General features: G+C 41.1%; 1 long non-coding RNA gene across 1 annotated transcript; it reads right to left on the bottom strand.

Moving 5' to 3' along the window:
- Nucleotides 1–8,308: 8,308 nt before the first annotated feature.
- On the bottom strand, nucleotides 8,309–9,303 carry LOC115776486 (uncharacterized). Its single transcript, XR_004019462.1, has 3 exons — nucleotides 9,284–9,303; nucleotides 8,547–8,656; nucleotides 8,309–8,449 (listed from the first exon to the last, which is right to left on the bottom strand). It is a non-coding gene; the product is annotated as an uncharacterized LOC115776486 (long non-coding RNA).
- Between the last annotated feature and the right edge of the window lie 1,285 nt (nucleotides 9,304–10,588).

Here is a 10,588-nt window from a genome sequence, read left to right as displayed (position 1 = left end):
ACCAACAGCTGTTTACCAAATGCTTTACAGCTAAAACAATAAAGCTGCATAAAATAGACCATCCATCCATTCGCTTCCGCTTAACCTGTTCAGGGTCGCGGGGGGCTGGAGCCTATCCCAGCTGACATAGGGCGAGAGGCAGGGTACACCTGTACAGGTCGCCAGCCTGTCACAGGGCCAACACACAGAGACAGACAACATGCACACTCACATTCACATCTATGGGCAATTTAGAGTTTCCAATGAACCTAACCCCAGTAAGTGCATGTGTTTGGACTGTGGGAGGAAAGCCACGCAGACACGGGGAGAACATGCAAACTCCACACAGAGAGAGAGGGAGGGGCCTGGGCCAAGGTGGAATCAAACCCAGGCCAGATGGTATTCTAACTGTGAGGCAGCAGTGCTACACAAAAAAATTAAATAGAACATATTTTTAAAAATAATAATGAAACATGAATGAAACAACATAATTAAAAGTAATCAGTCCTCAGTCTGGTTTAAAAGCCAAAAAATAAAAATGGGCTTTCAAACAGGTTTTAAAAGTGTCTCATATTGGACAGGTCCTAATGTGAACAGGCAGTTTGTTCTACAGTTTAGGAGCAGCTACTGTAAAGGCCCAATATCCTGTTGTCTCCATGTTTTAATCAGGACTTCAGGACAGTTAGGAGCATTTGCTAAACAGACCCTAGTGATCTGCAGGGACTCCAGGGTTAGCAGTGTTAAAATAATCACTTCTTTACATACTGTTTTTTGGTCATCCGACCAGTTTATGGCACTTCCATGTTATGCTTAGTTTTACAGTAATAATAAAAAAGTAGTGAATGAGATGGCACTGCAAAGCTGGATCTTGTGCCTTTTGTTCCTGTAAAACTTAGACGAATTTCAATAAGTTACGGGACAAGAACAGCCATGTGTGAAAGCCTAGGATATTTGTGTATAGCCAGCACTGTTATCGTGTGCTATTTGAAACATAGTCATCAGCGCGTGACCTTTTGTGATGTGAAAATGTGTGGATCGTGCCATGGGAGACTGGATGAAAGATGGAGAATGGCGGCCAACACCGTAAGCATTATGCTGCTGAATGGATCGTCCCATTTAGTGTCAAATGTCTCTCCCAAAACATGGACTCTGGGATATCATAGACAGAACCAAAGTTAGACCACAGCTACACAGGCAGACGAACTCGCCAAATTCATAAGTAAGTGAGACAGAGGACTCGCCATTATCGTGTTGTCGATATATCCCTCACTATTATACTTAATTGATGAATCTGGCTGATGTGTGGCAAAAGCTTGCTGATCATTTTCAGAAGAAAACATGGGTAAATAAACTACAGCTCTGAAAAAACTGTTTGCCATGAAGCTGTTGGAGGGTGGCTCCATGCAAGACCACATCAAGGCAATGACTGAAACCTTCAATCAGCCATCAGTGGTTGGTAACACAATCACTGATGAGGATCGAGTTGTACATTTGCTTGCCATAATCCTACTGTGGGGGATGCAGAAGTACCAAAAGTTGTAACAGAGTGTTTAATCCACGAAGAACAGAAACTCAGTGGTGCCGAGTCTCATGGAACTGAAAAAGCAATGATAGCTAAAAGGCATGCAAGCGGAGGACCACAGTGTCACGGCTGTAAAATGTTTGGTCATATCAAATAGGACTGCCAACCCAAATACACCAAAAGGTCCGAAAGTCAACAAAGAAAAAAATCCCAGAAAGCCCACAACATAAAAACAACAATTTGATAACAATTCATACAGTAATTGTTTTGGACTAACAGTGTGTCATGTGCTGTCTGCCTGTGACACCAGATCACACACATGGATAGTTGACTAGGGTGCTACCTCTCACATGTGCAACGACAGATCACAGGTTGCCTATCTCATTCACCTGGATGAATCCCAAGATGTGACACTGGGAGATGGACACCACCTGAAGGCTGTGGTATTGTCATGTTGGAAGTGGAGGTTACACAAGGTAAATTCCAGAAATGCAAAGTGAATGATGGGCTGCATGTTCCCAACCTGACATACAGCTTGCTTAGCTTTTCAAAGACTATCGGGAAGCATACTGTGTTCGCTGATGTGGGATGTAAAATCCTGAACACTGATGGTGATGTTGTGGCTACAGAGCAGAGGGTAGGGGAGCCGTACTACCTGAAGTATAAGCTAACCTGACCGACAGCAACAGTGGCACAAGGAGGTGATATGTCAAAGTAAGAACTATGGTCATCTTTGGAATCAAAGCATATAAAAGGCTAGCAGTGGAGAATATGGTGGTTGGACTTACCTGTGACATGACAAGGGACATTGGCGTCTGTGAACCTTGTGCTGAAGGCAAGCTCCACCGTGCTAAATTACAAACTAGCAGTGGAAAGCGTAGTAACTTTTTGCTAGGTTTAGTGCACAGTGTGAGGGAAAAGGCATTCCGTTCCTCAGTGGCTCTGAATACTTCCTGGCATTCATCGATGACAAGACTCGATACACCTGAGCGTATGTCCTGAATCGTAAGGGCCAGGTGTATGGAAGCAAACTTGTGTCATCAGGATCTGAATTTTAAATGCCATTGAATTTCTGGCACTGAATGTTTTTAATGCCGAAAAAAAGTGATTGAATTTTTTGCCTCTGAATTTAAGTCTCTGAAATTTCACTATCTCATTTTCAGTTTATTTTTCAATGTTCAAAATTTCAAGATAAAAAATTCACCCTTCAAAAATTCGATGCAAATATTTTCGAGTACTCAAATGCGATAGGCCAAATTCAGTGTCTAAAATTCGCTGTCAGAAAATGCGGTGAAAAGTTATCCACCCCCAGGCAAGAGCAATCGATGCTGGCTGAAGTCAAACCAAACTCCAGCCAATCACACAACGCTTCTTTAGTCACGTGATACATGGCTGGTGCTGGGCGGGAAGACAGAAGAACTATGGCGGCCAGCAGTAACACTCCGGTAAGCAAATTATTCTTTTCTTACGTGTCTTTAGATAAATGCTATACCTGACACACACACAATGTAAAAAACAGTAACTAGTGCTCTTAATGATACTTCAGTTACGTACATAAAATAGATTCGCTCGTTACAAACATCTAAAATACTTATATAACAATTTCCAAAGCCTTTTGTAGGCGGCTTTTCACATCTGTTATGTTCAATAACCTGTAGGGGGCGGTAGGCGCTAATTGTAAAACTTCACCAACGCTGGAGGCAACGACCACAACAACAATCATGGCGGCACCGAACGAGGGATTTTCGCTATATTTAGTTAGAGAGAGAGAGAGAGAGAGAGAGAGAGCAAGCGCTCGCCTGTCTGTGGCCTTTGAACACACGGAAACTAATTTGGCAGTGAGTGACACCCACTGCCCGTGCATGTACTGCTCTGTTGGTCGCATATGCAGGCTTTGGAAGTACAGATTAGATTTTGTATTACATAATACTAATGCATTAACATACAATGATAATAATTAGTATTATGTAATTAGTATTACATAATACTAATTATTATCATTGTATGTTAATGCATTGTTTTCTGTCCCCTAGGAACTGTTAAATCATATTTTCGGGAGACTTCGGTCTCGTTTGGAGCATGTTCTGGAACGCATGCCTTTGCATTTGGACTTCTTAGAGTTTACATGCACACAAGAATATGTGCTGTTAAATGCACTGTCTAGTCAGGCACATATTTGTCCCAATATTTTAGATGCACTGACAGAACTGCACAGTCTCATAAATGCTGAAAAACACAGAAGCAAAGAGCACACTACAGTTGTACAGTTTGAACAAGGACCAACAGGGCGACAGCGTATGGTAGTATCCTCAGACTGCCTTCGCCACTTGCTTGAACTTAACTTGTCCGTACCATATATAACCAAGCTATTGGGGGTCTCTAGAAGTACACTGTACAGACGTATGCGGGAGTGTGATCTCTCAGTAAGGACACTCTACAGCACCGTGACTGATGAAGACTTGGACCAGTGTGTGAGGGAGATCATATCCAAGCAGCCTCATTCTGGATACCGAATGATGAAGGCACTTCTGCAAGCCAGAGGACTGAGGGTGCAGTATGACCGCGTCAGAGCATCCATGCACCGCGTTGACACCAGTGGTGTCATAGCTCGGACATTCAATTTGGGGTGCGTCAATCGACGTACCTACTCTGTTCCAGGTCCTCACTCCCTGATGCACATCGATACAAACCATAAATTGATCCGGTATGTTTTTGTTTTGTTTTTTTAGTCATTTGTAGTGCAATTCATGGTTTGATGTTATTGTACAGTATACTTATTGCTGTTAAGGCACACATTATTTTCATCAGTTGTCTTTAACACACGATTTTTTTTTTCTTTTTAGATATAACATTGTTATATTTGGAGGGATTGATGGCTTTTCCTGTAGGGTAAACATAGTTGTCCAGGATAAATATGTTTTTATCAATCATCAGATACCTAGTATTTCATAGTGGTATCATTGCATTGTGCTGCAGATTATGTACCTGGGTGCATCCTCCAACAACCTGGCATCCACTGCCCTGGCCTTCTTCCAAGCATCAGTTGAGAAGTTTGGTTTTCCACTAAGGTAAATGTATATTTTGCTAAACTGTTAGATAATGCCCCAAAGCATGGGTAACTTAGTTATTTATTTATTCACTTCTTCACTATCTATACTTATTTTTTATTTATATTTCTTAGGGTACGTGGTGATCAAGGGGTGGAAAACGTGGACATCGCTCGCCTCATGTTCACAGTCCGTGGTACTGGGAGGAGCAGCTTTATATGTGGGAAAAGTGTTCATAACCAACGGTTAGTTGAGAAGAATGTAGTACAATGCTACTTGAAAGCTGTCACCTAATATTTATAGATAAAAAAAACTTGCAAAATCCAGAATGTAGTATATGTAGCAAAATGTATTGATAAAGTGATGAAAATTAATACAAATAACCAAAAGATGCAATTTTAAAACCCTAATTACTTTACCTTTTAAATTATGTATAATGCTTTTATTGTTATTAATGTCAAGTGTTAAATATTTCTATTCAGATGTAATCTGTGTAATTTTAGGATTGGTTATGGAGGGACCTGTGGGTTGCTGTAACGAGCATCTACTACGATGTTCTCCATTACCTTGAAGATGGTGGCTTCCTCAGCATTGGTAACGCTACACACCTGTTCTGTTGCCATTATATGTTCCTGCCACGCCTACAGGAAGACTTGGACACTTTCCACTGTGGTTGGGACAATCACCCACTCAGAACAGAAGGCCACATGACTCCTAACCAGCTGTGGGCACTGGGCTGTTCACACCACCCAATTCAAAGACCAGATAGTACAGAAGTATGTGCATGTTTTAACATTTAATTACATTAGGACAGGTGATTCAATTTCAAAACCATTCTGTTTCTTTCTGTAGGATCTGGACTTTCCCCATATTGAATGGGAAGACAGTGGGCTTCCTCAGAACCAGCACTCGGGCATTGTGGTCCCAGACACGGCGTGCCCTCTGACTTGTGAACAAATGACAGCCTTAAAGGAGGCAGTTGACCCAAAAGCTGCATCTCAGTCTTTTGGCTGTGACATTTATATTGCTGCTGTTCAGTTTTGTGAGCATTTGCTTTCTTTGTGAATAAAAGATGATCTAAGAATCAAAATACCTGCACTTGTTGGGTGTTTGCTGTTTTTGGTGAGTCAAAAGGGAGGATACTGAAGACAAGTCTGTAGCCAAAACATTTATTTAATGATTTCCTGTGAACAGCAAACATGCAAGCCAGCAAATGTAAACTCAGGACTCTTTTTAAAATTCTGAACCCTTTACAGCTCTGGTACTTGAAGTGGTAAGTTTGTTTTATTTTAAGAACAGTGAAGATTCTCAGCTATTCAGGTTTTGATAAAGAACTAATTCACATCTTATCCAAGACAAGAAAATCCAGTTTTGATTTGACTGAGTCTCTTGTAAAAAGATGAAATATCAACTTTACAAAACGTACTCCAGATGACTTCTTTAAAACTTTTTTTAAAAAACCCTTTAAAAAACAGTTAAACAGAACATAAAATATTTTTAAAACTTTGAATTATTGAAACATCAGCTGGTACTTTCACAGTAAACCAAACCCTGTGTGGCAGGTGGAAACAGAAGCAAGCAAGTCACTCTGGAAAGAAGTGTAATCCTTGTAGTGGCAAGGGATGCACAGAATCTCAAAGCAGGTTGAGGCTGTGATATATCTTCCTGTGGTTACCTCTACAGAGAGAGCTGTTGGCAGGACCTCCCAGCCTGTCCAGAATTTCACCAGATTCAGCAGTTCAGTCGGTGTAGCTACATAAAAAACAAAAGTAAATTCTAATGCTGTTTAAATCACACATGCAAGTGTTCTCTGACAGCCAAACTCTTGTGATGAACTCCTGGAGGTAACCCGACGCACGACATTTGCTGTCGTCATCATCATCATCAACGTCTGCTTGTGGCCAAGTGATGCGCTGCAGAAGAACCTGCACTGAAATGCACATGAGAAGCATAATTCACTCTGATCTTTTCAGCTAAATTAAAATACAAATGAGGTCAGATCAGATTTATTAACTAACTTACTTCAGGGCAGATGTTTCTTGCTCCCTCTTTTGGAAGTAGCAAAGCTGCTGTGTCTGGTCGCTGAGTCAGCACTGTCCACATTGGTGTTTCTTTAAGACCTCGTCGCAGCTGCTTGATCTGTCTTATGACTCGTCCAATTACCTATTAATAGTGATAAGAACTAATGGAACATATTCTCTCTCTCCAATATTTTATTCTAACCTCAGTATAAGCAAAACAATCTTTTTACCAAAAAGGTTTTCAAACCACGTGAAAAAAGGTTAACAAAAATAGTTTACAGTTTAATAGTTAATAAATTAGACATTTTTTTAAAACCCAAGGCCATGTTCCAGGAAGCAGGTTCAACAAACCGGGTTTAAAATCAGACTCTCAGTTGGCCAACTGTGAGATTGGTAACTTTCATTAGTTTCCCGTTCCAGAACGGCTGATCAGAGTTAGTTCAATCAGTTAGCGTGTGAGTAAGGAAAGAAAGCCATCATCAATGGAGCACCGACACCAGGATTCACCATCTGGCAACGGGCAAATATGGAGCAGAGCCTCAAATTTAATCCAGTGGATCGAAGAATATACGTTTGAGTGTAGAGCATGACAAGTCATTTTAATCAGCTGGGCCCACTCTGTAATCATAGAATTAAAGTTTGTTATAAAATATAGAATTTATTTTATAATGTCCACTGTCATCATTTATGCAACTTGAATTTTCATCAGATGAAATTAATTATTCAGCTGCAGCCTGACGGACAAACTGCAGGAGACAGAAAGTGAAGATAAAACTGTGGAGAAACAGCTCAGACTGAGTTTACTGACCGACCTGTGTGTTAGAGACTGAGACAGCAGCAGACCTCAGGTACATTTTTTTAGAAGATGTTTTTTCTGCAATTTGTGACAGTTCAGTTTATGACCATTTAATTGTTTAAATAATTATTCAGTAAATATGGAATCTATTGACAGTCTGACAGCTATGCTCATAATGCATGACATCATCGCTGTCTCCGTCCTTACAGCCTGTTGACGAGTGAACGACTGTAAAAGCTTCATGTTACGTACAAAAATAAATGAATGTCTAACTGGGATTTCAGTGCTGGTAGAAACAAACGTCTGCAGATGAATTCTCTCCTCTGACAGTCAATTTATGAATGAGGAAATGATCAGTGTCAGACAGGTGGTTCAGGTGCAGCAGGAGGGGAGGAGTCAGAGAAATACTCAGTTTGTTGGATAAAACCTGCCAGTGAGCAGGTTAGGTTCACAGAGTCTGTTACCATGGTAACTGATTCAGAGTTGAAGATAGCTCTCTTTCTAGAACAGTTTCTGTTATTTTAGAGTTACAAACCCAGAGGTTTTTTTGATGTTGTTTTTAGCTAAATCTGCTTCCTGGATTGGGGCCCAGTTCTACCAGAAACACATTTCACTCCTTCACTCACCGCATGGATTAGGAGGTTTTCAAAAACCCATTTCCGGTTGCTTTCGGTCAGGGAAGGGAGGTCCCAAGCATAGGCCAAATCCTGGATCCGCATTTTGTCTTTTTCTGAAAGCTGTGATGAAAAGCGTCTCTTTCCTCTGCCTTTATTAAAAATTCCTGTTAAGGTTCTAAAAAACACAACATAAATGTTCATAAATTCAGCAAAGCATAGCACTAGGCTCCAAATACAGAAAATTATTCAATTTGTTTCATACACAGAATTTAGACAATTCCAGTTACTCAATGGTCACAACATGTAAAGTCCTTTTTTTAATGGGGTATACATGTTGTTTATACTATAACACAGAATTCTGTGTGTTAGAACATGTGTTAAGTTCTAACCTGGCCATTTCCATTTGAAGTGATTGTCTGTCAGGCCGAGCAGCTGAACTTTCACTCCTACCACGATGTTGCTCTACTCTGCAGGATTGTATCCATAAACATTTGGAACATTAGTATGGGCAGATCAAACGACTTTAAATAAGGGCATAAAACATTATTTAAATATCTGCTACACCCTGTATCCTGATCTGTGGCTTCATCACTTGCTGTGCTTGGATGTCCCTGAGGCGATGTCAGTAAATGCAGTAAACGCCTGGCTGAACGTACAATTTCAGCTCGATTATCCTGCAATGACAAGGATGTGTATCACAGCAACAAGTACAACATACTGTACTTTACTGAAGACCAATTTATTAATAGGCAAGTGTCAGGTTGGTTCTGAGTAAATCTAGCACTTGGTCTAGTTCAAAATGCCGTATGAGGCTCGTTGGATAATTTACGTTAAATACAAAATCTAATCTGTACTTCCAAAGCCTGCATATGCGACCAACAGAGCAGTACATGCACGGGCAGTGGGTGTCACTCACTGCCAAATTAGTTTCCGTGTGTTCAAAGGCCACAGACAGGCGAGCGCTTGCTCTCTCTCTCTCTCTCTCTCTAACTAAATATAGCGAAAATCCCTCGTTCGGTGCCGCCATGATTGTTGTTGTGGTCGTTGCCTCCAGCGTTGGTGAAGTTTTACAATTAGCGCCTACCGCCCCCTACAGGTTATTGAACATAACAGATGTGAAAAGCCGCCTACAAAAGGCTTTGGAAATTGTAATATAAGTATTTTAGATGTTTGTAACGAGCGAATCTATTTTATGTACGTAACTGAAGTATCATTAAGAGCACTAGTTACTGTTTTTTACATTGTGTGTGTCAGGTATAGCATTTATCTAAAGACACGTAAGAAAAGAATAATTTGCTTACCGGAGTGTTACTGCTGGCCGCCATAGTTCTTCTGTCTTCTCGCCCAGCGCCAGCCATGTATCACGTGACTAAAGAAGCGTTGTGTGATTGGCTGGAGTTTGGTTTGACTTCAGCCAGCATCGATTGCTCTTGCCTGGGGGTGGATAACTTTTCACCGCATTTTCTGACAGCGAATTTTAGACACTGAATTTGGCCTATCGCATTTGAGTACTCGAAAATATTTGCATCGAATTTTTAAAGGGTGAATTTTTTATCTTGAAATTTTGAACATTGAAAAATAAACTGAAAATGAGATAGTGAAATTTCAGAGACTTAAATTCAGAGGCAAAAAATTCAAACACTTTTTTCGGCATTAAAAAAATTCAGTGCCAGAAATTCAATGGCATTTAAAATTCAGATCCTGATGACACAAGTTTGCTTCCATACAGGTGTTCATAAAATTTTTGTGGAAGGCCCTGGTTAAAAGGTCAACAGGTCAGAAGCTGAAGACTCTGAGAACTGATAATGGAGGCGAATACACTTCAAAAGAGTTTGAGAATTACCAAACAGCTGACAGTACCAAAGAGTCCAGAGCAAAATGAAGGTGCTAACTATAGCTGAAACTGCACATTGCATCTTGGCTGAGGCAAAGTTTCACTGAATGTTCTCGGCAGAGGCTGTGTCAACATCAGTCCATTTAAAGAACAGGAGCCCAACTACAGGGGTTGGACAATGAAACTGAAACACCTGGTTCAATAATTTATTAGTATGGTGTAGGGCCTCCTTTTGCAGCCAATACAGCATCAATTCGTCTTGGGAAAGACATATACAAGTCCTGCACAGTGGTCAGAGGGATTTTAAGCCATTCTTCTTGCAGGATAGTGGTCAGGTCACGACGTGATGCTGGTGGAGGAAAACGTTTCCTGACTCGCTCCTCCAAAACACCCCAAAGTGTCTCAATAATATTTAGATCTGGTGACTGTGCAGGCCATGGGAGATGTTCAACTTCACTTTCATGTTCATCAAACCAATCTTTCACCAGTCTTGCTGTGTGTATTGGTGCATTGTCATCCTGATACACGGCACCGCCTTCAGGATACAATGTTTGAACCATTGGATGCACACGGTCCTCCAGAATGGTTCGGTAGTCCTTGGCAGTGATGCGCCCATCTAGCACAAGTATTGGGCCGAGGGAATGCCATGATATGGCAGCCCAAACCATCACTGATCCACCCCCATGCTTCACTCTGGGCATGCAACAGTCTGGGTGGTACGCTTCTTTGGGGCTTCTCCACACCGTAACTCTCCCGGATGTGGGGAAAACAG

The sequence above is a fragment of the Archocentrus centrarchus genome, unplaced genomic scaffold (genome assembly GCF_007364275.1).
Source record: "Archocentrus centrarchus isolate MPI-CPG fArcCen1 unplaced genomic scaffold, fArcCen1 scaffold_32_ctg1, whole genome shotgun sequence".
In the NCBI taxonomy this organism is placed as follows: domain Eukaryota; kingdom Metazoa; phylum Chordata; class Actinopteri; order Cichliformes; family Cichlidae; genus Archocentrus; species Archocentrus centrarchus.
Note: the sequence above shows the minus strand (reverse complement) of the source record. Positions and strands in the feature narration are given on the sequence as shown.